General features: G+C 40.7%; 1 protein-coding gene across 2 annotated transcripts in view; it reads left to right on the forward strand.

Annotated features, from left to right (window-relative positions):
• PRIM2 (primase, DNA, polypeptide 2 (58kDa)) overlaps positions 1 to 6,577 on the forward strand; it is a 269,429-nt gene that overhangs the window by 9,370 nt on the left and 253,482 nt on the right. The gene's annotated exons all lie outside the window — the stretch shown is intronic.

Consider the following 6,577-nt stretch of genomic DNA (forward strand, 5'->3'; position numbering starts at 1 on the left):
GGCTCTTTGGCCCCTTGAGTGTGGCCACGAAGTTTCAATCGCACTGTACGTGCACGCCTGCATGTGGTATTTTGTGGAAGAGCCACACTCAAGTGGCCACAGTTAGCCGACCACTCGCCTAACCAATGGACACAGACACCAGGGGGGTGAGGGCAGGAGTGGGGGGTTAAGGGGGCAATGGGGGGATAAGGACACATATGTAATACCTTAACCAATAAAGAAAGAAAAAAGAGAAGTGTAGGCATTTCAGGGGGTTGGGGGAATGGGTGTAAAAGGTGAAAGGGACTAAGAAGTACAAATTGCCAGTTATAGAATAAGTCACAGGGATGTAATGAACAGCACAGGGCATACAGCCAATAATACCGTAATAACTATTTATGGTGTCAGATGGTTACTGGAATTATCATGGTGACCACTTCATAAGTGTGTAAATGTGTAATCACTATGTTGTACATCTGAAACTAATATAATATTATAAGTCAACTTTAATTAAAAATAAATTTTAAAAAGCAAAAAAAGCAAAAAAAAGAAAAAAAAAAGAAAGAAGTGTCTGGGACATATTTAGCAGGGATACTACCCATTGTGGGTGGAAATAGAATATATGTCCTGTAGGTGGCTCTGTACTCCAATAATTCTGCTTTGGAAGACTTAGAACAATCTTCCAAAGATTGTGGTGGTAGTAGGACTGGTTGAGACTCTATTTGGGTGTTAGAATGGGTGACTTGAAGCCAAAATAAAGTAAAAAGACATTGTCCTATCTGAGAAGTGGAAGATGTAAGACTCAGTGTGGGTTATTGAGTTGGAAAAAAGAGATTGCATGAAGGGCAGTACACAAACATTTGGTAGACATTTAGTGTCTTTTATGTGCTCAGGAGGCACTTTCACAGTTTATCTCACTTTCCGTAAGAGCCCCAGGAGGTTTCTAAATTACATTTATCCAGGCACAGAAAAGTGTCAAGCCCAGGACCACCTCCCCCAAACCCCATGCATTTTCCACCCTGTATTTTTCTGCTCCTTTCATTGTCTGCCTCTCATTTCTTTTTTTAGTTCATCTGTTTTAGATAGTCTGTCATCTTGAATGTATGATGATCCTTTACTATTCGTTTTTAAGATTGAGGTGCTGAAAAGTAGATTGGAAGATTGGGCTTTATTGTACGCAGGCAAGTGTATGAGACACTAATTTACTGGTGGTAAATATCTGAAGTGCCAGCATCACTGCTCTTGTGCTTTGGGACCGTTGTTAAGTAGAATAAGGGCTACTTGAGCACAAGCACTGCGATACCATAACAGTTGATCTGATAAACAAGACAGCTACTAAGCGACTAACGGTGGGTAGTGCATGCAACATGGATACATGGACAAAGGGATAATTTACATCTTGGGTGGGATGGAGCAGGATGGTATGACATTTCATCATACTACTCAGAATGGCCCACAATTGAAAACTTATGAATTGTTTATTTCTGGAATTTTCCGTTTAATATATTTGGACAATAATTGACCGTGGCTAACTAAAAACCGTGGAAAGCAAAACTGGAAAAGGGGGGACTACTGTACTTTTATCTAGTGTGTTGGTTGTCACGATGGTTTTTCATATTACTCTGGTTGCTAGCCTGCATGCTATAATTTTCTCTTTCTTTTTTTCTTTCTCTTGTGTTTCATTCTGCAGGTCATTTGAGATGCATTATAATAAACTTACATTAAAGTTAGGTATAGAGATATGGATAAAATTCAGAGATTGAGGAGAAAATATCCACATTCGTACGTCAACAGGGTCGGGGGTGTCCTATACAGTTTCTAAAAGGAACACTAATTTTGGCTTCTTGTGTGACTGTTTTGGTTTTTCTGGTTCAGAGATTCTCAGTGGGGGGATAGGATACAGGTAGTCCTCTTTGGGGGTTTATCAGAACTAGAGGTGTGCAGAGCGTGAAAAACATCATGCCTTTTGCAGTAAACACTGAGAATGTAAAACTTGATCAAGTGTTTGTAGCTGGTGGGGATTCATGGAAGTTAGAGAGTGAGAAATCATTGCAGGGGGCCTGGCATAAAAATCATTCCTGTGATAGATTTAATCACTTTCCTGGGAGAAACCTTTTCTTTTCTTTTTTTTAAAAAAAAAATTTTTTATTGTTGATAGTATTACAGATACCTCCCATTTTCTCCCTCTTTTCCTTCTCTGGGAGAAACCTTTTTCCCTCTTCCTCTGGTGCTCTCCCTTGGTGTCTGGTAATGAAGGAACTTGGATTCAGGTGCTGTTGATGGGCTTGGCTCCGTAGCTCTTCCCATTCCCCAACTTTCACCATTTCATTAATAGGAACACGCACATTTTCTTCACTTCGATTAGAATATTAGGATTGCATTTGAAAACTATTGTGCTACAACAGGTGTCAGTGATGTTTTTAGTTTCAGGACCCATATTTTAGACTCAGGACAAAACAAGGGTTAGGGAAAAGTTATTAGCATTTGTCCCATAAGCTGGTCTCTGATGTGCATAGGCCCTGCTGCCTAAGTCTAGGGGGAAGGACACAGTGGGGAATGGAGGGCCATGGGGCCATCCTGGTCTCCATGTCACGGGAGCTGGGTTGCTGGCACACACATATTAGAGTGTACCTGGAATTCAAGTGTGTGTGCGCATTTCTCTATCATTTCAGTTTCATTAAAACTGCAATGACTTTTATGTTGATCTACTTCTGTAAAATAAATGTTTTTACGTTAGGAAATGCACTGGTATAACTAAATTGCATTGTGTTTGCTTTGATGGAGAAATATGTACAGGAAAAGGGAGAATTAATTTCTTTCTACAGTTTTTTTTCCCCTCAAGTTTTGTTTTAATTCAGCTTGCCATGGCTGATATAATTTTGTTTGATAAAAATGTGGAGGAGGTGAATGGGGCCAGTTATCGGATCTTGGGGCACTTGTGCTCTATTTCAGGCTCTGGCAGTTCTCTGAAACTTTGCCCTTTTTAGTCTATATGGGGGTTTCCAGTGGCTAGTAGAATTTGAATCTTTATGCCATACAACGGAAAGCCTTAATATGAAGTATTCAAAAAGGAAGAACTGGTAGTTCTTGGTTTTGGACTTAGGTGTAAATAGCTTGCATTTTAAATCTGAAATTTCTAGGGAGGATTAGAAGTGAATAAATGTTGCTCTCTGTGGGGACCATTCCGGAGCTCTCCTTGCTGAGTTGATTGACTTGCCCTTGTGTCACGTGACAGGCGGATGGGTAAGGTTAAACAGATCCTATTAGCGAATCTTCAGTTGACCAGTTAGGGAAAGGTCAGGCTTTGGCAGCTGTCAGCCTCCCAGACAAGAGGTCTCTGTGCTGTTGCAGTTCACAGACTTGATGGCAGCTTATAATTTACCTCAATGTTTTCAAACCTTCTCAAGACAGTCAAAAAATGTGTTGTTGTTTTTTTAATGGATTTGAAATTCCGGTGGAGCTAATGGCAGGATGTTTTCGTTAGAATAGTAAGAATGGCAGGGACAATGAAGGTGAGCATCCTAAAAGACATGGAGAGGATTCTGTGTGTCACAGATGAAAACTCTGCTGCATATTAAAGAGAAGTACGTGCTGTTCAATTGACAAATATGTTCAGGAACTAAGGGTTTTGAATGAAGGCAAGTGTGGCTGGTAACCTTTAATCGCCCTGCTCAGTGAAAACAAGTACGTGCGAAACTCTGAATTACTTATTTTTGCTTAGTTTAAAATAGTTTTCCTTATCCTGAACCTGACATTTAAAATTTGTTTCTTGTCCCTTGTAGTTTGAAATCTTAATTTCTTCTGTCTTAGAAATTATTTCATGTCATTTTTGGCTGGTAACTTCTTTTCAGTGAACATGAATTAGTTTGTCTTTTGTAATTGAAAATGTCAGTTATATGAATTTATTAGGAACCTTTGGATGCCTTTTTCCAGTTAACATTGGAACATTGATTTTACATTGATTTTAATAGTTTTACGTGTGTAGACTTTTAAAGTAGTTTTTGATGTTTACTGGTGTCATTATTTATTAGGTATTTGTAAGTTGACCTTCAGTTAGCAATGCCTTTCTGATAATTTTGGCCCTTATTGTACAGGTTTGGGCAAAAGTAGGTTTACAGGTATTCATATGGAAAAGAAAACAATAGTTAATAAATAGCAATACAAGAATAAACTCTGTGTTTTGAATACTCACAACTGTAAACCTGCTTTTGCCCCACCCTGTATTGTTTTCATGGTTAGTTGACCTAGTTTGGGTTGTAGCTCTTCTGAATGTGCGTGCATCATTGTGATCATGACTTAAAACGTGAAAATGCCGCCCTGGCTGGTGTGACTTAGTGAGTTGAGTGTCTTCCCATGCACCAAGAGGTAACTCCATTCCTGGTCAGGGCACTTGCCCCGGTTGCCGGCTCAGTCTCCAGTAGGGGATATGCAGGAGGAAGCCAATCGATGTTTCTCTCATCGATGTTTCTCTACCTCTCTCCTGCTCCTTCCTCTCTCTCTCTCAAACCAATAAAAACATATAAAAAAGTGAAAATGACATTCATCTGATATACATTACTCTCTTTATACCTATCCTCTGGGATAAGTTTATATATTACAAGCCTGTTAATAAGCTGCAAAGTGATTTTAATGTGGTGCCTGCAAAATGAAATATGTGCACCTTTAATCTCTCCTTTTAATTTCAGGCAATAGGGGAGTCTGATGATATAGTTGGGACAGGACCCATAGATGTAAAAGTGTAATAAACTAGAGAACAAACATGTGGGATAAGCCTAGAAGCTTTTCATAGAACTTCAGACAAGCCATCGACTTTGACAAGAGTGGAAAGGGGGGTCTGGAAGGAGTGAAGTGGATGGTAAGACATACACTCTCAACACTCTTGGTGCAAATTTCAGACTTAAAAGGCACTGAGGAGGAAAGAATTAATAATCAGATGAAGGGTCAAGTTTATTTCTGGAGTGTAAATCACTGTATGTTCCAAGGATGTGAAGTAGTCCAGTTTGATTTGGATTGATTAACAGTTCTAAGCATGGTGCTCTCTGAGTGTTGAGTAAATGTTTGAATTAATTTCTGGAGAAAATAGTAGTCCTGTTGGCAGGAGCAGAAATGGCACCAGGTGTTAGTGGAGTCAGATCGGACCTTGGCTCAGCAATCTTGGTTCTTGAGTTCTGGCTAAGAAAGAATTCAGAACCCAGACTCAAACTATAAAAGAAAGTTTATTTAGAAAGTCACAGAGGTAGAAATGAGCAATAGAAGAAAGGGGCTCAGGAAACAAATTACAGAGGCAAAAGAAAGGCCCTTGGAGCTCAGGAGAGAGTGGGTAAAGGTAGGGTGCCTGCCGGAAAAGAAGAGAGGGACCAGAAAGGCATAGGCGTGCTTCTTGTCTTTCTCCCAAGAGGGGGAGTGTGGAACCTCTGTCCTAAGGGCTTTTTTTTAAAGAGGTAATATTTATTTATTTATTTATTTATTTTTTATTGTTGACTCTATTATAGATGTCCCCCATTTTACCCGCCATGGCCTCCCTCCACCCGTGCCCTAGCCCCTGCTAGGCCTTCACCATATTAATGTCTTTGTCCATGGGCTCTACATATATGCGTATATATTCTTTTGTCCTAAGTGCTTTTAAGGGTGGAGATTTCAGGGGAGGCCCCAGGGAAGGATCTCAATAGAATATTCATCAACCTTCCAGGTGTGTGTGTGTGTGTGTGTGTGTGTGTTTTTAGGGCTGTGGTCTCAACTGATTGGTCAGTGCCAGGGTCAATTCAGCTGATTCTGATGCCAACCATAGCCTCACTTGTCTGGTTTTGTTGCCTTTTGGGGGCCTGTTATCCCTCGGGGTTAATGCCTAAGGGCTATTCTCAGGTCCCCTTGTTCCATCCCCCTCTAAGGGGGTCTAATCCCCATGACTAGGGACATGTCAGGGGAGGAAAGGTCAGGGGAGGGTGCGAACTGCATGACCAGGGATATGCCAGGAGAGGGAGAGTTACCCTGGGGGCGAGGTTCTTGTTTTCCTAGTTTTGCCAGTTGCTAGGCACCTGGGGCTTTCTGCCCTGGTGATCTTATGTACCTGGCCTTTTATCCTTGCTCTGCTCATGTGTATCTAACTGCCTATCACAGTCAGTTAAAAAGATTTGCCTCGTCTGGCTGGTGTGGCTCAGTGGTTGAGCGTTGACCCATGAAGCTGGAGTGCATGATTTGATTCTCCGCAGGGCACATGCCCAGATTATGGGCTGGGTCCTCAGTAGGGGGTGTGCAGGAGGCAGCTGATAGATGATTCTCTCTCATCATTGATGTTTCTCTCCCTCTCCCTTCCTCTCTCTGAAATGAATTAAAAAAAAAAAAGATTTTCTTCTATTCTGTTGTACAAGCACTAGGTAATCCTTAAGATGAGTACAGTAACATGGAATACTTATCCTTTCTCAGGGCTAAATATTGGGTATATATATATATATATATATTTTAGTAGCCCAGTGCATGAAATTCGTGCACATTGAAAGGGAATTAATTAGAGGAATGTAATTTGGACTCACTATCTAATATCAATAATATGTGAGCATGAGGCAGTCCGCGTTTCTGAAATTCAGTGACATGAATTTTA

The sequence above is a fragment of the Myotis brandtii genome, unplaced genomic scaffold (assembly GCF_000412655.1).
Source record: "Myotis brandtii unplaced genomic scaffold, ASM41265v1 scaffold176, whole genome shotgun sequence".
Lineage (NCBI taxonomy): Eukaryota > Metazoa > Chordata > Mammalia > Chiroptera > Vespertilionidae > Myotis > Myotis brandtii.